We start from the raw sequence: 24,892 nt of genomic DNA, 5'->3' as shown, positions 1-24,892 counted from the left end.
ATTGTAAAAGCAATCGATGGTAACATGAACTCAGTTTTTCTTGTATCCCAGCCTAACGGTGACACAGACTCTTGACATTTCTATGGCTACAGCACAATATACTGTGCCCAGTACTAGCCTGTGGTCAAAAGATACAACAGCCACTTCCAGGAAGTGTTCTGAAGACTTAATGGCCCACACTAGGAGGTGCCTGCAACATGTACAGTGGTGCTTAAATTATGGTGCACATACAGTATTTAGAGACCAGCATCAGTCATGCCATTTTACTTAAAATTGTTCAGCAGCTTGGGAAATTGAAAAAATCAGTTTTCACCAAACCACTGTCAAATACTTCAGCTCTAGTAGAATTAAACAAGAAAAAGAATCATGTTTGCATTTTCTGTGAGAATATTAAAGACTTTGGTCATGTAAATTATAAGATACTACAAGAGAAATTAAAACAGTATGGAATACAAGGTATTCTAGTATATTAATAGCATGAAACAGTCACATTTGCAAATAAAATGACAGGAATATGCGTACATTCTGAGTGAGTAAACACCAAATATGGTACCCTACAATATTTGGTGCTTACCATGCTTCTTTTGTTTACATACCTAAATGATTTTCCTGGTATATTAGACACGGTCAAGAGAATAATAGAATATGCTTAAATTGGTTCACAGTTAACAGCATAACCCTTAATGTGGCAAAAACTCATAATACATAATTCCAAAGATATATAAATGGCTGGTAGGTACCAAAACTAGAAACCAATTTGCATGTACTGGATGAGGTACCATGTGTGACATTCATAGATATACAGATGAAAAACTGAGGTGGCACCAGCATTTGGATATGTTAACCATAAACTCAGATCTGCCTGCTTTGCTCTTACAAATCTTTCTTACTATGTTGACCTGCAAATATGAGTGCTAGACTTCCAACCAATACTGTACTACGACATCATCTTCTGGACCAATGCAGCTAAGGTCAGAAAGTACTCCACAGAAGTGTGCAATAATACTACTGTGTAAAACTGAATAACAGTCTTCTTGCAAAGCCTCCTGAGGGACCTCAGGATTCTTGCGTTTACATGTCAGTACATATATTCCCTAACTGTATTTCTGTTTAATTATGAGGGTGAATTTAGGATGAGCTCCACAATTTAAAACCACAATACTAAAAGTAAAAATAATTTCCATCAACTATGCCAAACTATCAAGATTTCTGACTAGTTTTATACTTTGCTGCAAATGGCTGTAGCAAGTTACTAAAACACATCAGACAGCAAACTGAAATCACCATATTTTTCAAAAACAAAGCAAAAGAGCACCCAGTTAGCCACTACTTTTACAATTTATCTAATTGCCTGAATTTTGGAATGTAAATTCTGCATAACTCTAATGTTGATAATAATAAAACACTGACTTTGCCAGTATACAGATGGCTTATAGTGGTCTTTGTGGATTAATATGTTGTTTGAAGTAATGGATAAAAACAATATCTCTTGGAATGAGAGGATACTCAGTGAATGGTGATTGGACTGGCCTGCCCGTTCCCCCACCTTAAATGTAGGGGATGTGTTGGGGAGACATAATGCATCATGTCTGCGTGCACCACCAATCATCCAGCAGCTGTCAATTGCATTGGTGGATGAATGTAACTATGTACCAGCATTCTGGCCAGCTTGGAAACATGCTGCAGATTCTACATTGCCATATTTGATGATACACATCCTATTAAAAACAATGTCTCACCTTTTGTAATTTCCAGGGGACCATTATGAATTGTGACGAAATTCAGTGTAATTATTGTCTTTAAATAAAAGTGCCATTTCTATTCATCCCACTGTATATTTTCTTCAGTTAGTTTCTGTACTATACTGTAGCAGTTCTTTCTATGTAAGGATCATACTACATTGAGCTGTGTTACTTGGCAGTGAAATGTCATGTGAAAGTTACTCTGTGTCAAAACAGCAATAAGAGTGAGGATGGCAGGTATAAGCGTGTCCAGGGCTGGCACACACAAACAATAAATTGAACATTATTCCTCCAGTTTTAAGCTGTCCATTTCTCTTCAGAGCACATTCTTTCAAATAATATTTTTCTTTCACTACCTAAACGCAACTGAATAGGAATTTTTTTTTTTTTTTTTTTTTTTTTTTTTTTTTTTTTTTTTTTTTTTTACTGTTGTCGACAGGCAAAATTTTTACTATAACATCAGTATGTAACTTATTAAAGAGAATGTGATTTAAAAAGCAGTTCCCAACGAGAACTGTGTTATGCCGCTTTAATTTTGGTGGGAATTTTACAGTGGGGAATACCTCAAATCTGCACCAAAATAACCCTAGTCCATGGAGCATGATCAGCAGCCTAATATCCAACAAATAAATCACATTTAAGTTCTCACAGACAATGACCCTCCACATACACTCCTGGAAATTGAAATAAGAACACCGTGAATTCATTGTCCCAGGAAGGGGAAACTTTATTGACACATTCCTGGGGTCAGATACATCACATGATCACACTGACAGAACCACAGGCACATAGACACAGGCAACAGAGCATGCACAATGTCGGCACTAGTACAGTGTATATCCACCTTTCGCAGCAATGCAGGCTGCTATTCTCCCATGGAGACGATCATAGAGATGCTGGATGTAGTCCTGTGGAACAGCTTTCCATGCCATTTCCACCTGGCGCCTCAGTTGGACCAGCGTTCGTGCTGGACATGCAGACCGCGTGAGACGACGCTTCATCCAGTCCCAAACATGCTCAATGGGGGACAGATCCGGAGATCTTGCTGGCCAGGGTAGTTGACTTACACCTTCTAGAGCACGTTGGGTGGCACAGGATACATGCGGACGTGCATTGTCCTGTTGGAACAGCAAGTTCCCTTGCCGGTCTAGGAATGGTAGAACGATGGATTCGATGATGGTTTGGATGTACCGTGCACTATTCAGTGTCCCCTCGACGATCACCAGAGGTGTACGGCCAGTGTAGGAGATCGCTCCCCACACCATGATGCCGGGTGCTGGCCCTGTGTGCCTCGGTCGTATGCAGTCCTGATTGTGGCGCTCACCTGCACGGCGCCAAACACACATACGACCATCATTGGCACCAAGGCAGAAGCGACTCTCATCGCTGAAGACGACACATCTCCATTCGTCCCTCCATTCACGCCTGTCGCGACACCACTGGAGGCGGGCTGCACGATGTTGGGGCGTGAGCGGAAGACGGCCTAATGGTGTGCGGGACCGTAGCCCAGCTTCATGGAGACGGTTGCGAATGGTCCTCGCCGATACCCCAGGAGCAACAGTGTCCCTAATTTGCTGGGAAGTGGCGGTGCGGTCCCCTACGGCACTGCGTAGGATCCTACGGTCTTGGCGTGCATCCGTGCGTCGCTGCGGTCCGGTCCCAGGTCGACGGGCACGTGCACCTTCCGCCGACCACTGGCGACAACATCGATGTACTGTGGAGACCTCACACCCCACGTGTTGAGCAATTCGGCAGTACGTCCACCCGGCCTCCCGCATGCCCACTATACGCCCTCGCTCAAAGTCCGTCAACTGCACATACGGTTCACGTCCATGCTGTCGCGGCATGCTACCAGTGTTAAAGACTGCGATGGAGCTCCGTATGCCACGGCAAACTGGCTGACACTGACAGCGGCGGTGCACAAATGCTGTGCAGCTAGCGCCATTCGACGGCCAACACCGCGGTTCCTGGTGTGTCCGCTGTGCCGTGCGTGTGATCATTGCTTGTACAGCCCTCTCGCAGTGTCCGGAGCAAGTATGGTGGGTCTGACACACCGGTGTCAATGTGTTCTTTTTTCCATTTCCAGGAGTGTATTTCTAAGTGGATCTTGTCATTACAATCTCTTACAGTTTGGTACAACTTGGCATAAAATTCTTATACAGAGTAAGGGATACTGGCTCTTGATACCAAATATAATGCAACATATAATCAAAGATCTGCCCATGTCTTAAATAGTGTACCCACAATCCTATCTATTGACTAGTTATGCAATAATACTAACTTGCACTGCTCAAGCTGTATCAGATTAAATTTTCACAACCTGCAGTATTCTGATAAACATAATAATTCTGCAAATATATAATTTGAAATCCTGTTTCTTGTATTGGCAGTAAAGTATTTAAGAGGATTCCTATATTCTGACAAACTTTACTGAATAAGTGGACAACAAAATCCATTATTCTGTCCAAATTACAGCAATATACAAAACTAGTACTTCTCTCAAAGTTATTCTGCAGCTTACTCTGTCAAAAACATTTAGCCTTAGAGGGATAGAATGAAAACAGCAAAAAGTAGTCGATTAAATGTACAATGTTTTATTTGTCCTGAATGCTTTCAGCAATTAGCTAAGTAAAAAGTCACTTCTTAGAAGAATTCAGATGGGGACCATGCCACATATAATGTAACCGACACGGGGTGACACTTCATTCAGATCCACATGTGGTCATCACCACCACCTGCCAGTCTGTAATTACACGTACAAGTGCTTCGAACAAAAGCTTCTTGTAACAATAAACACATGACAACATTTACTCGAGTGGGACGACAATTCTCAAAGATGTACCCGTTATATTCAGTTACGTGATTAACCCTTTAACTGCTCTGGACATGTTAACATGTGCACCTTTGTACCTGTCCCTGAACGTATAGAGCACACAGGGACAGATACAAAGGCATGCGCATTAACACATACAGAGCAGTTAAAGGGTTAAAGTTTAAATCCACATTTTTACCAGCAATAATAAAAAATCAAAAGTTTACTTTACCACTGTGGTAAATAAGATGTGCTTCAGGCAATGTCATGACCAAACACTTCTTCCCAAGATTTTCTAGTTAATCATGAATTGTACCTCATCCAACTTTCTCTGATACTGTATCTTACCTCTCTGTCAGCTGGCATTGCATACATAATTATCTATATTTGCACTAACACACTTTGAGAAAATAACGAATTGGTTCAGTTTATGTTAGTGCATTATAAAGTATATTGTATACACAACAGTGCTATAATTTCAATTGGATTTAATCAGGATTAGTGGAAAATTCAGAACTGGAAGAGGAGTCAGGTAATGGATCCCATATCTCAAAAACTATTCTCATTGGCCCTAGAGGAATTACCGGATCCACAAAAACTGTGGAAAACAAAGAATAACTCAACTGTCTTTGGATGATGACATTTTAATTTTTTAGTCAAGTGAAGGTAAATTTCAACAACTAATGGAAGAAGTTACTAAATCAATTGTGTTTGCTATAAGTATAAAATGAAGTTGGGAGGGCACAGGGCCAGTTAAATGGAGAGCAGGTGAGCCAATAAAGTTCTTTGCTGCATTTCAAAGATGACAATCTAAAGGAAGGTGGATAAATGGCACTAAAATATGCAGGATCACCACAAGTGCATATCACAAGTTCATAACGCCTAGGGAAATTAGGAAGTGGCCTAAGTTCTGCAGTAGACATGAAAAATGATGATTACCTCAATGATTATGATTACATCTTCCCTCTTTCTTTTTCATCTGTATTACCTGCTTGCCTGCTGTAAAATACTTGTACAGTCACACAGTTCTTATGACCATGAAACATTTAACCTTTCATTTGATATTCATATTGTTTGATTCAGACTTATTTATCAAGTTCTCTTTCTGTAATTAAAGCAAGGCTTTTCTTCTCTCACAAATGGCTTTGTCTAGTTATGATGACCAAAATCGCTGACTTCACTTCTAACAACTCCCTTCCAATTCCATAGTGTGTCTACAACCATTTCAGTTGCCTATAATTTTCATGGCTTTGAAATAACAAATATGTATTTTCTGTCTAGACATGTTCCAACTGCTTACAAAATAATAATTCACATTTTTTACAAGAAGGCATGCACACTGTACAACTGAAAGAGAATAGTACAAGTGGCGGAAAAAATTAAATTTCATAATTAAACAGATTATGTCATTTATTATAGTAAATGAGTCTGAACATGAATACAAAATAATACCACAATGCACGTTGTAAACAAAAAAGAAGAAATGGATAATTTAGGATTACAAGTAAGTTCCACTTGTTTTTAAATCTTGAAATGCTGGTATACTATAAAATTACTGCTCTTCCTTTATAAGATTTTGCATTACAAAATATTTTAATGCATGTGTCTATTCTTCAGATGAGTTACAACAAAGTCATACTGAGACTTCGTGACATCTTCCATAAGAAAATCTTTGATGTTTACATTCTCTAAATGATATGTTCTATTATAGAGGAACAGAGCTGAGAGGAAATCCAGGCATAGACTTTATTGTAACTAAGAAAATATTACATATATTACATATATTGCAGTAAAACTAGACACACAGCTGGACATAAACAAACTCAACGGTACAATATCAGTAACAATTAAACAACACATTCAGCATTTTGAATTAGTGAAGTTGGGTGGCAGGGGGAACAAGACTTTTGGTCAGGTGAATATAGGGTTATAAATACAAAATCAAATAGGGGTAATGCAAGAGTAGTTTTAATAATGAATAAAAAAATAGGAGTGCGGGTAAGCTACTACAAACAGCATAGTGAACGCCTTATTGTGGCCAAGATGGACACTAAGACCACAGTAGTACAAGTTTATATGCCAACTAGCTCTGCAGATGATGAAGAAATTGATGAAATGTATGATGAGATAAAAGAAATTATTCAGGTAGTGAAGGGAGACGAAAATTTAATAGTCATGTGTGACTGGAATTCAACAGTAGGAAAAGGAAGAGAAGGAAACATAGTAGGTGAATATGGATTGGGGCTAAGAAATGAAAGAGGAAGCCGCCTGATAGAATTTTGCACAGAGCATAACTTAATCATAGCTAACACTTGGTTCAAGAATCATGAAATAAGGTTGTATACATGGAAGAACCCTGGAGATACTAGAAGGTTTCAGATAGATTATACAATGGCAAGACAGATAATTAGGGACCAGATTTTAAGTTTTAAGACATTTCCAGGGGCAGATGTGGACTCTGATCAAAATCTATTGGTTATGAACTGTAGATTAAAACTGAAGAAACTGATAAAAGGAGGGAATTTAAGGAGATGGGACCTGGATAAACTGACTAAATCAGAGGTTGTACAGAGTTTCAGGGAGAGCATAAGGGAACAATTGACAGGAATGGGGGAAAGAAATACAGTAGAAGAAGAATGGGTAGCTTTAAGGAATGAAATAGTGAAGGCAGCAGAGGATCAAGTAGGTAAAAAGACGAGGGCTAGTAGAAATCCTTGGGTAACAGAAGAGATACTGAATTTAATTGACAACAGGAGAAAATATAAAAATGCAGTAAGTGAAGCAGGCAAAAAGGAATACAAACGTCTAAAAAATGAGATTGACAGGAAGTGCAAAATGGCTAAGCAGGGATGGCTAGAGGACAAATGTAAGGATGTAGACACTTATCTCACAAGGGGTAAGATAGATACTGCCTACAGGAAAATTAAAGAGACCTTTGGAGAAAAGAGAACCACTTGTATGAATATCAAGAGCTCAGATGGAAACCCAGTTCTAAGCAAAGAAGGGAAAGCAGAAAGGTGGAAGGAGTATATAAAGGGTCTATGCAGGGGCGATGTTCTTCAGGTCAGTATGATGGAAATGGAAGAGGAGGTAGATGAAGATGAAATGGGAGATATGATACTGTGTGAAGAGTTTGACAGAGCACTGAAAGACCTAAGTTGAAACAAGGCCCTGGAAGTAGACAACATTCCATTAGAACTACTGACAGCCATGGGAGAGCCAGTCTTGTCAAAATTCTACCATCTGGTGAGCAAGATGTATGAGGCAGGTGAAATACCCTCAGACTTCAAGGAGAACATAATAACTGCAGTCCCAAAGAAAGCAGGCATTGACAGATGTGAAAATTATCAAACTATCAGTTTAATAAGTCACAGCTGCAAAATACTAATGTGAATTCTTTACAGACAAATGGAAAAACTGGTAGAAGCCAACCTCAGGGAAGATCAGTTTGGATTCCGTAGAAGTGTTGGAACACGTGAGGCAATACTGACCCTACAACTTATCTTAGAAGAAAGATTAAGGAAAGGCAAACCTAAGTTTCCAGCATTTGTAGACTTAGAGAAAGCTTTTGACAATGTTGACTGGAATACTCTCTTTCAAATTCTGAAGGTGACAGGGGTAAAATACAGGAAGCAAAAGGCTATTTACAACTTGTACAGAAAGCAGATGGCAGTTATAAGAGTCGAGGGACATGAAAGGGTAGCAGTTGTTGGGAAGGGAGTGAGACAGGGTTGTAGTCTCTCCCCAATGTTATTCAATCTGTATATTGAGCAAGCAGTAAAGAAAACAAAAGAAAAGTTCGGAGTAGGTATTAAAATCCAATGAGAAGAAATAAAAACTTTGAGGTTCGCCGATGACATTGTAATTCTGTCAGAGACAACACAGGACTTGGAAGAGCAGCTAAACGAAATGGACAGTGCCTTGAAAGGAGAGTTTAAGATGAACATCAACAAAAGCAAAATGAGGATAATGGAATGTAGTCAAATTAAGTCGAGTGATGCTGAGGGAATTAGATTAGGAAGTGATACACTTAAAGTAGTAAAGGAGTTTTGCTATTTGGGGAGCAAAATAACTGACGATGGTCAAAATAGAGAGGATATGAAATGTAGACTGGCAATGCGAAGGATAGCGTTTCTGAAGAAGAGAAATTTGTTAACATCAAGTATTGATTTAAGTGTCAGGGAGTCATTTCAGAAAGTCTTTGTATGGAGGGTAGCCATGTATGGAAGTGAAACATGGATGATAAATAATTTAGACTAGAAGATAATAGAAGCTTTGGAAATGTGGTGCTACAGGAGAATGCTGAAGATTAGATGTAGGCCACACAACTAATGAGGACGTATTGAATATAATTGGGGAGAAGAGGAGTTTGGGGCACAACTTGACTAGAAGAAGGGATCAGTTGGTAGGACATGTTCTGAAGCATCAAGGGATCACCAATTTAGTACTGGAGGGCAGCATGGAGGGTAAAAATCGTAGATGGAGACCAAGAGATGAAGACACTAAGCAGATTCAGAAGGATGTGGGTTGCAGTAGGTACTGGGAGATGAAGAAGCTTGCACAGGATAGAGTAGCATGGAGGGCTGCATCAAACCAGTCTCAGGACTGAAGGCCACAACAACAACAACATTCAGAATTTTAGGAAATGAATATTACAGAGGTATCAACAAAAGGAGCAATTATTTAACAAAGGTACTTAGGAAGACGTCAAAAGATGCTTCATGCAAAAACAGAGGAAAAGCTCAAATTTAAAAACAAACTTCAAAAATGAAAAAAATAACATTATGCAAATAATGCTACACGACGTAAATAAAGCCATTCAAAGGAAAAAAACAGTTGTCAGGTGGTGATGGCTTTTCCACAGAAGTGATAAAATCTGTATAAAAGATAGCACAAAAATCACTTTCAGAATTATTTATAGAATTAATATAAGTTGCCATGTTTCAATCTGTGTGAGTTCATCAAAATTGTGTGATCTTTCAAAGAGTGACACTCCCTATCTATCATCTCAGCCAAAAGTGACACTCATCAATCAAAATGTAGCACTATTTCAATGAATTCACTTGTCTTGAAAGGTCAAAGCTATATATTACCACAGTTTCCCACGAAAATGGGATCATATTTATAGAATGTCTCCAGAGGAAGACAATTCCCAAAAAGTGAGATACTGCAAAAGTTGTTGAGTGTCACATGAAATATGAGTAAGCAGGCAAACAGATCTATTAGCCTTCTGTCTGAATATACAAGACATCCATTAAATAATTACGAGCTGAGCAGGAAAAACATTGGATTTACTCAAACTAAGGACTAAACTGAGTTTAGAAGTAGATACGGTACAAGGAACTATTTGCAGGTTTTGAATGAAATGATAGAATGAAGCAATGACCCGCATGGATAGCTAGAATGCTGTTTCCAGTATTCAGGGAGGCATGTTGGTCCTGTCCAACAGATTGAATAAGGGTTGCTGCACTAGACAGTGCAGATATGGTTTTTAGGCAATTTCCCACATTAGTCTAGGTGAACACCAGGCTAGTACTCGCGTCATGCCTCAGTTACACTATTGACAAACATTTAGAAAAGATGTTCACACACTTTCCCATGGCATAACACTAGTTACAGACAGATATGGTACACAAATTCCATCCATATGGGGGAGGGGGGCATGGCAATTTGATAACTCTCTAGCACTTATGTTGCCAAATCCTGAGTTAACATAGTGACTACTTGAAATAGGATTAGGCCAGGAAAATTAAATAAAGTTGCACTGGTGTATGATTGTAAACTGCAAGCTCAGTTCAAATTTTTTTCGTTAGATGCTATGTCTTGTATTGACACCATGCTGAAGCTGTAATATGTGTTTTATTACACAAGTCTTCAAGACTTTAATATCTGGTATCTACAATACATCTTAATTGTAATCTACCCAATGTGACTTATGCCTATATTTTATAATATGGTCTTCATGTCTGTCTTCATATCTGATATTATATCTTATACTTTTCTAGCTCTGAAAATGGTTACACGGTAATCTTATATGACCAATCCCCCCCATGTACCATGGACCTTCCCGTTGGTGGGGAGGCTTGCGTGCCTCAGCGATACAGATGGCCGTACTGTAGGTGCAACCACAACGGAGGGGTATCTGTTGAGAGGCCAGACAAACATGTGGTTCCTGAAGAGGGGCAGTAGCCTTTTCAGTAGTTGCAGGGGCAACAGTCTGGATGATTGACTGATCTAGCCTTGCAATATTAACCAAAACGGCCTTGCTGTGCTGGTACTGCGAACAGCTGAAAGCAAGGGGAAACTACAGCCGTAATTTTTCCCGAGGACATGCAGCTTTACTGTATGATTAAATGATGATGGCGTCCTCTTGGGTAAAATATTCCAGAGGTAAAATAGTCCCCCATTCAGATCTCCGGGAGGGGAATACTCAGGAGGACGTCGTTATCAGGAGAAAGGAAACTGGCGTTCTACGGATCGGTGCGTGGAATGTCAGATCCCTTAATCGGGAAGGTAGGTAAGAAAATTTAAAAAGGGAAATGGATAGGTTAAAGTTAGATATAGTGGGAATTAGTGAAGTTCGGTGGCAGGAGGAACAAGACTTTTGGTCAGGTGAATATAGGGTTATAAATACAAAATCAAATAGGGGTAATGCATAAGGGGTCAATTGACAGGAATAGGGGAAAGAAATACCGTAGAAGAAGAATGGGTAGCTCTGAGGGATGAAGTAGTGAAGGCAGCAGAGGATAAAGTAGGTAAAAAGATGAGGGCTGCTAGAAATCCTTGGGTAACAGAAGAAATATTGAATTTAATTGATGAAAGGAGAAAATATAAAAATGCAGTAAATGAAGCAGGCAAAAAGGAATACAAACGTCTAAAAAATGAGATTGACAGGAAGTGCAAAATGGCTAAGCAGGGATGGCTAGAGGACAAATGTAAGGATGTAGAAGCTTATCTCACTAGGGGTAAGATAGATACTGCCTACAGGAAAATTAAAGAGACCTTTGGAGAGAAGAGTACCACGTGTATGAATATCAAGAGCTCAGATGGCAACCCAGTTCTAAGCAAAGAAGGGAAAGCAGAAAGGTGGAAGGAGTATATAGAAGGTTTATACAAGGGCGATGTACTTGAGGACAATATTATGGAAATGGAAGAGGATGTAGATGAAGACGAAATGGGAGGTTAGATACTGCGTGAAGAGTTTGACAGAGCACTGAAAGACCTGAGTCAAAACAAGGCCCTCGGAGTAGACAACATTCCATTAGAACTACTGACGGCCTTGGGAGAGCCAGTCATGACAAAACTCTACCAGCTGGTGAGCAAGATGTATGAGACAGGTGAAATACCCTCAGACTTCAAGAAGAATATAATAATTCCAATCCCAAAGAACGCAGGTACTAACAGATGTGAAAATTACCGACCTATCAGTTTAATAAGTCATAGCTGCAAAATACTAACGCGAATTCTTTACAGACGAATGGAAAAACTGGTAGATGTGGACCTCGGGGAGGATCAGTTTGGATTCCGTAGAAATGTTGGAACACGTGAGGCAATACGGACCTTACGACTTATCTTAGAAGAAAGATTAAGAAAAGGCAAACCTACGTTTCTAGCATTTGTAGACTTAGAGAAAGCTTTTGACAATGTTGACTGGAATACTCTCTTTCAAATTCTGAAGGTGGCAGGGGTAAAATACACGGAGCGAAAGGCACAATTTGTACAGAAACCAGATGGCAGTTATTAGAGTCGTGGGGCATGAAAGGGAAGCAGTGGTTGGGAAAGGAGTGAGACAGGGTTGTAGCCTCTCCCCGATGTTATTCAATATGTATATTGAGCAAGCAGTAAAGGAAACAAAAGAAAAATTCGGAGTAGGTATTAAAATTCATGGAGAAGAAGTAAAAACTTTGAGGTTCGCCGATGACATTGTAATTCTGTCAGAGACGGCAAAGGACTTGGAAGAGCAGTTGAATGGAATGGACAGTGTCTTGAAAAGAGGATATACGATGAACATCAACAAAAGCAAAATGAGGATAATGGAATGTAGTCAAATTAAATCGGGTGATGCTGAGGGAATTAGATTAGGAAATGAGACACTTAAAGTAGTAAAGGAGTTTTGCTATTTGGGAAGTAAAATAACTGATGATGGTCGAAGTAGAGAGGATATAAAATGTAGACTGGCAATGGCAAGAAAAGTGTTTCTGAAGAAGAGAAATTTGTTAACATCGAATATGGATTTATGTATCAGGAAGTCGTTTTGGAGTGTAGCCATGTATGGAAGTGAAACATGGACGATAACTAGTTTGGACAAGAAGAGAATAGAAGCTTTCGAAATGTGGTGCTACAGAAGAATGCTGAAGATTAGATGGGTAGATCATGTAACTAATGAGAAGGTATTGAATAGGATTGGGGAGAAGAGAAGTTTGTGGCACAACTTGACTAGAAGAAGGGATCGGTTGGTAGGACATGTTTTGAGGCATCAAGGAATCACAAATTTAGCATTGGAGGGCAGCGTGGAGGGTAAAAATCGTAGAGGGAGACCAAGAGATGAATACACTAAGCAGATTCATAAGGATGTAGGTTGCAGTGGGTACTGGGAGATTAAGCAGCTTGCACAGGATAGAGTAGCATGGAGAGCTGCATCAAACCAGTCTCACGACTGAAGACGACAACAACAACAACAACAACAACAACATATGACCAATGGTACCACTTCTCTCATTTAAAATGAACAGGTACATCACTCCAATGACACAGGTAGCTCTTAACTGTAGATATCAAAACAGAGTAGAGATCCCACAATCACAATAGAAATGTATGTGAAAGTGTTCAGAATGATAAACAACAAATTGACTGGAAACTTTCCAGCAAACCTAGAAACAGTAGCATGATTAACTTCCAACACAGTGTAGGTTTCAAAGCTTATATACTAACTGCAAACTTACGGAGGGCACAGGGAGTAGCATTGTGTGAAAAAGAGCAGCAACACTTTGTAGAATCATGAACTGTAGGATCTATAAAGGAGAAAAACAAGGAAACAAATTTAGAGACTTTATAAGCTTACCACAGGGAACCACAATGAATTGCTAGTTACTAATTCACAAAATATGCCTTTTACAATTATGTAGCAGGATTGCTCCACAATAAGCAACTTCTTGAAAGGTATCTACAGCAGGAACTTTAAACCTGCAGAAATCGCAACATATACTTAATTGTATGGGAGGAGGTTGCAAAACAATAATCAAAATGGAAGATTCTCTGCCTCAACGACTTTCACACATGGTTATTGCACAAGCAGTCACACAAACATTGTCCTTTGTCACTATATAGTGAAATGATCGTACAAGAAGGGAGAAAGGTAATCGCTACATTACAATTTTTTTTCTTTTTTAAATAAAGACCTCGCTGAAAAATATTTTACTGAGCAAATATGATTATAAATGTGTACACCAAATTAATACTCCAGCTAAGAATGATCAGTGCCTAGAGCAAGACTGAACTTGTGCACTTGGTAACCAGGGTCTCAAAACAATAAGGCTTCCAAAAATGGGCTTCAAACGACGATACGACAAAGGAAGTACTGTTAATTAAAATCAGTGCGGAGAACAAATACAAATTTGTGTATACAGCCTAAACTGCACACACAATCAATAACTAGTAGTGGCTTGTGAGTTTTTTATATGGGGGGGATGTGTGTGTATCTACAGTACAAGCAATAGTAGTTTTATTTATCCACATACCATTTTTATGAGGACATTGGACATGTTGTGCTATACAATTTAAGAACAAGAAAATACCCTGGTTAGGGAAAACAAGGAAAACCTAAATCAGCATGACCAGATGGAGATTGGAACCTCCACCCTCCCAGATACAAGTGCAGTCTTTTTTGAAACAGTGCTTCCTCGTTTGGTTTATCCCTAGTGTACAATAGTTTCACAAAGAATACTGTAATGTATACGTCTAGTGCTACACTGTTCACTTATTTCTCACTCTCTGTCATTGCACACACTATATGTATTATTTCATAATGTAGCACTACATACATTGTCAGCTGATCAGGACCACAGTGATGATGTTTAGTTTAATAAGCAAAGTACATGTGAGGCAGTGGTGGAAAATGTGCTATGTTGTGATTGAAAATGAGAGACAGGCAACTATTTGCATATCCATGTGCAAATGAGAAGTAGGGCAGTAATGAAAACCTTTCACTGTATTGCCCTGCATAAAGTCATAACAATGTATAAGGAACAAAAGGTCTTAGACATGCTAAAAACTTCGAAGAAATTACTTTATTGATTGAAAATGTAAATATTCTGTAATACTACATTCATCTCCATGAAGTGTAAACCTTGCTGAAGTGGGTGGCTTGCGTGGCTTTGTGATACAGGGGCTACATAAGGTAAATGAACTTAAAACAATATTGTAGAAACAAAAGAAGAAGTAAATTGAGAATGGAGGTATGATACTGTGAGTAGAATTCAATAGCGCACTAATAGATCTAAGCTGGAACAAGGCACCTCAGAATTATTGAGGCACTCAGGAAAACATACCATGACAAAATTATTCCAATTAGTACGCAAGACATATGAGACAGGTGAATACCTCAGACTTCATCAAGGATGTAACAATTCCTATTTGAAGAAAGACAGATGTCAACAGGTGTGAATATAACAGAAATATAACTTTGACAATGTTAACGAGAATTCACTCTTTGATGATGACATTATTTTACCAGAGATGACAACGGACTAGGAAGATCAGTTGAACAGAATTTACAAGATGAACATCAACAAAAGTAAAATAAGGGTAATGCAATGTAGTTAAAGTGAATCAGGAGATGCCAAGGTCATTAGATTAGGAAATGGAACACTAATAGTAGCAGGTGAGTTTCGTTGTTTTGGCAGCAAAAATAGTGACGAGGGCCGAAGTAGAGAGAATATAAAATGCAGATTGGCAGCAGCAAGAATAGCATTTCGAAAAACGAGAAGCTGTTAACATTACACAAAAATTTAAGTGTTAGGAACTGTTTTCTCATGTGTAGCTTTGTATGGAAGTGAAATGTGGATGATTAACAGTACTGACAAGAAGAGAATAGCAGCTTCTTAAATGTAGTACTATTGATGGATACTGAAAATTTTATGGGAAGACTGAATAACTATGAGGAGGTACTGAACTGAAATGGAGACAAAAGAACTGTACAGCACAACCTCACTAAAAGAAGTGATACATTGACAGGACACATCCTGAGGCATAAAAAATATCATCAGCTTTGTAATGAAGGGATTAACGTATGGTACTTTGATCCATTTGGATGTAGGTTATAAAAGTTATGCAGAAATGAAGACACCCTTACGGGACAGAATAATATGCAGAACTGCTGTAATTATGTCTTCAGACAGAAGCACAGTTGGGGGGTGAGCTGTTTTGCTGGGTGGAATGAACAAGGGGAGAAAAGTGGGAGGGAGTAGGGGAAAAGATAGGGGAAATAAAAGCTGAAGGGGGGGGGGGGGGGAGGCAGGAGAGGCAGCAGTTGTAAGGAATAGGAATATGGAAACAGTGAGCTCATTGCAACTGCTGGCAGGGGGAGTTGTGTGCTACACACAATGATTTGGAGGATTAGGTCGGGAGGGAGATACAGAACAGCAGAGAGGTGGACATAACTGCAGGATGAATGAATGAATGGCCACCTCCAAACTATACCCAAGAGCAGAATGTACTGTGCAATGGCAACACATGCTGCTGAGCACAACATCTGCGATTTCAATGGTTGCTTCACAACCATTGCCATTTGGATCCTTCATCCTAACAAAGGCTTCTCTGATTTACATACATGGGAACTGCACTCACAGGTCCCTTGATCCTGCAACCTTTCTGACCTCAGTGTCCACTAGCCTCTGCCCTTCATTCACCTCCATCCCTGCCCTATGACACTAATTTCATTCAAACTTCTCTCACACCTTCTTCACTTTTGTCTCCCTCTTCCTCTTCCCTTCCAACACACACCTTCACTTCACTGTGACCTGTGCAAGCGTCTACAGCCAGAATGAGTTCACCAATGCCACATTCCTATCCCTCCCAGCTGTCAGCTACCCTTATCGAACCCTTCCACTTATTTACTGCCATATTTCTCCCCTTGTCCACTCCACCCCACATAGCCAAAAACCACAGCTGAGCTGCACTGTCGGCACAATACAGTCAGCCAGGATAACGTAGCTGTGCTGACAGCTTTGAAGAAGGATTCGTCCAAAAGTTAGAAATGACCCTAGTCTCTTTTTACAGGCCTGTTGACAACTTGGAGCATCAACTGTACAGTGAGCCCTTACATTTACTCCTTCCAATTTTACATCTGAAGAACTAGTTTATCAGAATTTTCTTCTCTATCTGCAAATTCCACTTTGATTCTTATGTCTCTTGTAGAAATTTTCATCAATGGATTCCTCTTCAGGTACACATTCACAGTTTCCTATATGGGGACTATGACTGCCTTCCAGTCATGATCAGTAACTTTCTTAATGGTTTCTGGTGTCATTAACTTCAAAGCTGTGGCATGTTTCCTTTGATAATTTTTTTCCCACCAAGCTCCATATAACATCTATCACCATATCAACTTTATTGAATGTAGATACCAATGGTGTGGAGGCAATCATAAAAAGACACTTTTTGTTTCCAGAATTTCATTGAACTGAAACACAGCTTACAGCCAATATCATTCCACTAAAACTAACAGCTATGGTTTAATTGTATATTTGGTTAAGTTGGCTAAATCTCATATTTATATGAATTGGATGAGGCCACTTTACTTACCATTTTAGTCTGTCATGTCCTCACTGTGTTTCAGTGACCCTTTTACCAGCTTTAATGGAGGCCACTTACAACCTTTTTTCTTTTCATCTCCTCATGGCACATGGAATCATATTTAGTGTCATATAATCCATTAACCCTCCAGTAACTATAATGAAGTCATCTGATGTGCTGGCCAACATAAATACATGTGAACACTCACTACCACCATCACTCTGGCAACAACTGTTGTAACAGTGCATGTGGCCCCATATTTTATCAATATGCATGTCACACCTTATACCACTATTCCACAATACTGCCATGTTTCCATAAAAGAAGACTTACATTTTTAAAGCAGTTTCCCTTAAGATAGAAAAGTTTCTGGAAGGTTAATCCTTTTTTTGTAGCTATTGTGCAACTTAGGCACAGCTGATAACTCTTTCTGGTTTCCATAATATTTCTGAATTTAATATAATAATGCACTTGCCTGTGTCATCTATTAGTACAATTATTGTATCCAGGATTACTTCATTCCATCGAATGTGTGATTGGTAACTGACTACTCTCTGCCTCTCACTGCACATTCGCGATCTTGCAAATCATAAAGTAGTGCAATACCTTCCAGCAGCAAGTTTGGTAATCTTCTGCAAAAGCACCTGCAGACCATTAACCTTTTCACTGTCGCACAGTTTCATGATTGTATGAGTAGTTCACTTTGCCTACCTTGACATAAAATCATCATCATTGCTAGCACAGTTTTTACAGTTCATCTGTTGCATGTAGGTCTACACATTTCTAACTGTTCTCTTTAAATGTTTGTACTGGCAACATGGCTCATTCTGGGAACACTTAGTTCCTAAATGTGTTGATTTGGCTCCAGGCATGTTTCGCGTAGTTTGACTGTAACTGTCTGTAACTTATTTTTGTGGATTTTTGTAAACACTGCAAAGTTCAATGGTCCCAAATGTTTCTAAAATACTAAAGAACTTTATGAATGAATGCCAACAGGGTTCTGGTTATCTATTGGACTTTCACTAATGAGTTTCTGGTAATTTTAGTGAAAAGCAATGATAGTTGTGTGAATACGTATTTTTTAAGATAAGCAATGCACAGGGGCAGTTTGAGAACATTTTTCCACATAAGCAACCACTCCTCGCCCCTACCCCTTTTTCCCCCCTCTTACACTTTCACCTGTGTCAATTTTTGCTACTAATTGTGATATGCATTTTATACATATCCTACACTTGGATGACTCTGGTGCTCAGCTTGGTGCCACAAGCGGCCACTACTAATTGTGTTATGCCCTGTATGGAAATCTTATAGTTGTGGTGCCTCTCATAACCCTCTCAATTTGGCACCCCAAATAGCAGCTTGTGTCGCTTGGGCCTTAAATTGGCCCTAGTAATGTATTAACCATAAAATAAAAATGGCAGACCATAAACCCATGAAAATATTCCTTCAAGACAGAAACTTTTCCTTGAAATTGATAAAGACAGGGGGCATAAAAATACAGGGTAGTCAGAAAAAGTCCGAAACACTTGTAGGGATGTTGCAGAGCAGGTATGCTGTGTACAAGTTATTTAGCATTGAAATTAGCCAAATGGGAAGAGACATGTTCACGTTCAAGTGGTCTGCTGAGGGGACGGGGGTTGTTGTGTTGCCCAACGAGTGCTTTGTTTGGTTAGCTGAAACTTGAATTTAAGCACACAATGACCTGATTGGCTAAATTCACACTAAATAACTAGGAAACGGCACAACATATCAACTTCTTTCTTAATATTTACATCTCAGCACAATCTCCCTTGCAACATCCCCACAAGTGTTTCACACATTTTCTGATCACCCTATATATTCATAAAGTACAGTGCTGAGATGATTATTTAGGGAAAATGTACATAAATCACTTTTGTAATTGAGCAACAGAACATAACAATCCAAAACAGCACAGTTTGGCCAATGGGACACCATCATCTGACAAAATGCTGATGGTTATCACATAACTGAGCACACATTTAGACACCAATCTACTCAAGAGGGAAACTACAGAAAAAAGGTTAACTTTTTTTTTCAATTTTATCATTATGATTATGGCAAGAATAGTCAAGTTTGTCTTATGTCCAGCATTTTTCAGTATATATTTCAGCAGTGATAAAATCCAGTTCCAAATATAAGCGAAAATCCACAGACAAAATGTTTACGCAGTCAATTTTGGATATCCTGCTGCTGAACGTGCTCTAGAATGTAATGTAGGTGGCTCTAAAAGCCGCTTCTGTTGCTCATTCAAGATGAACCCATTCCTTCTCCCATCACATTCCCTCTTATATAAAATAACTGGTACTCCAACACATACTTATTCCCACAGTTTTCACCATCAGTCTATCTTCATTTGCCCTTACTTTGTTACCCCTTTAATTTTTCAGTTTCCAAGCATAATTCTGTATCTCCTTTATTCTTTCATGCCTGCCCCTTACCACCCCCCACCCCCCTCCTTTTCAAAGCCCTGCTACTATGATTCCATGATTCTCATACTTAATGAATTAATTGCTTCGAACTTATTGTCAGTACTCTGAATTTTTCCTCTTGCCTGTTAGTAGCTATTGTTTCATCAGTCTTCCACATTGCACTTAATATACGTCAATCCTGGGTTTTCGAGTGATGCTAGGTTCTTTATACCAACTGCCTATTTTTTTTGTTTTCTTTACACAACTGTCATCTTATCTTTTCTCATTGAAGGAGAAAATGTCACTAGTGTAAGCTCAAGAGTCACTATCTTTTTCTGTATATTTGCTATCACTGAACAGCAGTTAACACAAAGGCATTCATTCATTTCTGACATTTCTTATCCAATCTTAATTTGTGGTTTGAAATCTCTGGCATTATTTTTTGTGACAAAGCTTACACAACAAACAACTTCAAAATCTGTGTATCCAATTTAGCAAAGAAACAGTATGTGTAACTTCATATTCTTTACAGTGCAGTTAACACAAATGTGCAGCCTTTAAAGTGTGCATCTGTGCTGGTGCAAAATGTGTTTCTATAATGATTGTCATTATTCACAGATTTACACCTGTTGTATGTCCACAAAACTGTCACATTATTTTCATTTTTAAAAGTATGATTTTGTCATCAGGTTTGGTATCTTTTCTTCGCCCAAGAGTCATTTATTTGACTTTCTCAAATCACAGTGAAGGTACAATGCAGCACCTGGAACAAAGACAAAACATCATGTAAAATCGTAAGGTGAAGTGAAATTTTAGGAGTCTTGTAGCAAATGAACGAGTTATACCATGCTCTGTGCCATGAAGCATATTTGAACCTTCAATGACGTATAAACAAACACATAAAGAAAATACAAATCAGTCATCAATGTTCATCACTATTATGTTCATCATTATCTATTGAGCATCCAGATTAGATCACAGAGGACAGGTTACTTTGCTGAGGACCCAGAGTCACTTCTAGGCTTTTGGCAAGATCAATGTATAGTTTTATTGACATCTTGAGATTTCGGGTACCCTACTGGATATCAGCATCATTCATGCATGATACTCTGACAACGTGATTCGTTATCTTCATCAGATGGCCACCTGATGAACAATGCTGATATTCGGCAGGGTAACCAACATCTCAAGATGTCAACAAATGACTGGTAAAGTCTAAAGAATTACATCATAGTTTCATTTATTGAAATTATATATATATATATATATATATATATATATATATATAGAGAGAGAGAGAGAGAGAGAGAGAGAGAGAGAAAGAAACTTCCACATGGGAAAAATATATTAAAAACAAAGATTCCAAGACTTACCAAGCGGGAAAGCGCCGGCAGACAGGCACATGAACAAAACACACAAACACACACACAGAATTGCTAGCTTTCGCAACCGATGGTGTGTGTGTCTATATATATATATATATATATATATATATATATATATATATATATATATATATCATCAGGAATTAACTTGCAACTACATCTAGAGCAAATTCACAATGGTTTATCAACAAAAGATGCACTATGGGAGCCATAGAATGACCACACAGTATCCAAGAGCATTAATTTTCGAGAATATTAAAGTCTTGTAGGCAAAGGCATACAGAGGTGGGAAAATCTTCTATGTCGTAACAGTGGTGGTATTGTCTTTATCTACATGACTGAAACATATTGTAACCCAATACTGACTGCCTCAAAATGACATCACCTATAAGACACTCATGCTGCCCGAGACAGTGTGGTCATTCTCTGGCTCCACCAGTGCATCTGCTGCTGTTGATAAATCTTTGTGTACTCATTCTAGTCACAGTCATGATGCCCTGACAATACAAGATAAAAAGGGAGAGGGTGAATAATGTTGAATACTTTTGGGAGAGGAGCACTGAAAATTATATATAGTTCAATGACGTAGTTTTATTTAATTTGTTTTCTGTGACACACGAAGTGAATCATATCACATCATAATACACCCACCACAAAAATATTTGAAATAAGAAAATGTTGAACTGTAAAATGACAACTAAAATAACAATAAACAGGATATAACTTTATTTGACAAAATCTTAATAACAGTCAAGGGAAAACAAAAATGTCATTCATAGCATATCGGAAAACACTGTCTCAGCATTTGCCAAGAATTATGTGGAAACATGAGAGAAGACCCAAATCAATATGTCTGTACCAGATTTCTTAGATGAAAAGTTTTTCTTAGTTAAGAGTTCATGTGAGCAAGCTTCAATCCTATTAAAGGAAAGTGACATTTCTTTCAAATTTGGTGCATTCAGTGAGCCAGATACGAGGTGGAAAACTAACAATTTGCAGAGGTGTACAACAATTGTGAAGAAAGTTAAAGAGGTACAAAGTTTGGAAATTGTGCGAAATGTATATGCATCTGTCTCAGCATAAATTAACTTTGGTACTAATTGAGATACAGCGACAGAAGTTGTATTACTGAAAAGCTACTGACTAATGCTTTACATTGATATGAAACGATGAGTTTCTAAGAATTTTCACATTCAAGGACATCGACCTTAACCTTTGATCTCGAATATCTCAAAACACACCATCTTTAATTTTTTTTGAAAAAAAAAAAAGTATTTCATTGCTCCAATATGTTACTATAAACATGGTTATTATCAAGGTGGCACATTAAAGGTATCATGCCAAAAAATTTATTTTATCAGGATCAGCACACTATCAAAACACAAAAGGTAACAAATAAATATGAAACACAAATTATTAAAAAGAACAATTCATAAGTAATGATGTACAAAAGCATGATTTATATTATTTAGTGGCCTTATGAACCATTTACAGTGTAGCTTGAATGAAAAGGTAATAAAATGTGGTACAATCTCATCTCCAATGAAATTGTTAATGTTAACCAGATATGATGCAGGGAGACTGTATGTCCTTACAGTTGGTGTCACTGGATCCAGTCTTGTGAGTATGTCACAGTTTCTGACAACACAAGTGTTAGTTTTGGCAGAAAACACAAATGATTGAGATGGTCCATGTGGGTGCAAGGAACTGGCCTATACTTCATCTGTTTCTTCAGAAATTTTCAACACATACGTAACCCTCCAAAGACTGTCATACATACAGGCAACAAATCCATGTAAATCTGTTAACAACATTTAATTCACCATAGCAATCACTGACTCATCTCTGTTTAATAAAGAAACAGAATATGTCTTTGTTTATACTATACCTTTGTTAATACATATTACACAATGAAGCTTATGTGTACTTGGAATCGTCCTTGTATTCTTGAAATGTTGCTTCACCTTGGCAACTACTTCATCATACGGGAAGCCAATGTATAGTGGAAGACACATGAAGGAACATTTCCTTTGCACCACTGAAACTACTACTGTGATGTCAAAATATCGTTCTCAAGAGGTCGTTTAGACTGACAAGTGTGGATAATCTCTTTACTATCCCTACATCCCCATTGCAAGGTTCATTATTTGGTGCTGTGGCAAAAAACTACCAATGTGCTGAAACACAAAAATACCCCTGACTGTATGACAGATAACTGATTTTTTTTTCTCTTTTTGTATCGTGCACCACATCCACCCAAAAAGTAATAAATGTGCTCTGGAGTTGGAAAGTGACATGTCAAGAAATTGTGCTGGATAAAATACACACAAACTGTATCATGCTGAAGGCAGACAGATATTTCCACATAAGACATATGGCATACTTCATTAGCGTTTGTGTCTCTGCAGTAGGAAATATATGGGTGAACTATAATGCGTGAACTGTTCCATTGAAATCCCTGTACTTCATCCTGAATGGTGAAGGAGCAATTCTTTGCAAAATCACAAACAGTAAGATATTCACTTACACTAAGCTCTTCTTTAGGGATTTTTTTTTTAAACTGTGACTGCTGCTAGGTGATAAATAAAGTGTAGCAGGAGGAGTCATAAACTTCATGCAAATACCTCAATGAAATCATCTATTGACATCACTAGTCTCTAAAACTACCCTATCTGTTGTTAACCAAGCTTGTATGTAATTTCGTCAATGCAGCTTGTAGTAAACAGCTCTAAAAGATAATCAGTCTGTCTTGTCACCCTTGGACAATAAGGCCATGTGCCTAAGAAACGCACTGGAGGTGCAGGATTGCATGTAATAAATGCTACACAATGCATGTACGATGGTAATTTGTGTTCTTCATACTTTGTTAGTTCTTTCAAGTACACTAAAGTGTGCAAACACTGAAATCAAATCAGATCGACGATTATTTATGCTCTCGTTCTTTTATATCTTATATATCGTTATCTCATAACTGTTTATCTTGTAAGGTGCGGACATTTAGTGAAATGTAGAAAATATATTTGTTTATGACATTTTCTCAAAATAAAAATTTCATTTTAGTACCTTCAACCTCACATTCAAAACATCTCTTTTTCATTCGTAGCCTGGTATGCGTTACACTGCTGCCAATATAACACACCAGCTTAAGATTGCATTGCTGTAGCAAGTTCAAAAACGAAATACGTTATATGCTTCACACACATTGCTCCAACAAATTACTACTTTGCAGTTGGCGTTTCGGTGGAAAACGATTTTTTTTTTTAAATTTCTGGTGATAATTAGAACTTCAAAGTATCAATTCATTCCCGTCCATTAGCCACATCTGTTTGCGCAAACATCAGCATTAGTGGTGGCAGAGGAAATCACGCATGTTAGAAATCACAGTGTTTGAGAAGTCACACATTTAACAATAACAAGTTTACAGAATCTAACAGCGATTTCAGTCACAATTGGCAGTCCCAGGTAGCATTTCACATCTTTCCCATTCAACGCTGTGTGCCATCTGTTGGCCGAATTTCATACTGCTATCTGGTGTCATGCTACAGAATTAGCTGCTATTTCAGTGACACGCAGTTAATAGTGCCATCTGTTGGCCACAGTTCGTACTACGCTCTCTATAGGGTCCAACTGCGATTTCATTGACAAGTCACGACCAAAAGTCGCAGTAGCAACTAAAAAGAGCAGTTAACAGTGCCCAGTTGGCCAAAGTTCGTACTACGCTCTTCTCTGCGA

General features: G+C 38.4%; 1 protein-coding gene across 2 annotated transcripts in view; it reads right to left on the bottom strand.

Annotated features, from left to right (window-relative positions):
• The window catches only part of LOC126355929 (protein PTHB1), a 126,937-nt gene extending 102,260 nt beyond the window's left edge, over positions 1-24,677 (bottom strand). Inside the window, exons 1-2 of one of the 2 annotated variants that reach the window (XM_050006500.1) lie at positions 24,224-24,677; positions 20,402-20,538 (exon numbers count right to left, since the gene is read on the bottom strand). The gene's annotated coding sequence lies outside the window, so the exon portion shown is untranslated. Of the gene's footprint in view, positions 1-17,355; positions 20,539-24,223 lie in introns of both variants that reach the window. The other variant, XM_050006508.1, reaches the window with a different exon arrangement.
• Positions 24,678-24,892: the final 215 nt, after the last annotated feature.

Source organism: Schistocerca gregaria, chromosome 1 (genome assembly GCF_023897955.1).
Source record: "Schistocerca gregaria isolate iqSchGreg1 chromosome 1, iqSchGreg1.2, whole genome shotgun sequence".
Taxonomy (NCBI): Eukaryota; Metazoa; Arthropoda; class Insecta; order Orthoptera; family Acrididae; genus Schistocerca; species Schistocerca gregaria.
Note: the sequence above shows the minus strand (reverse complement) of the source record. Positions and strands in the feature narration are given on the sequence as shown.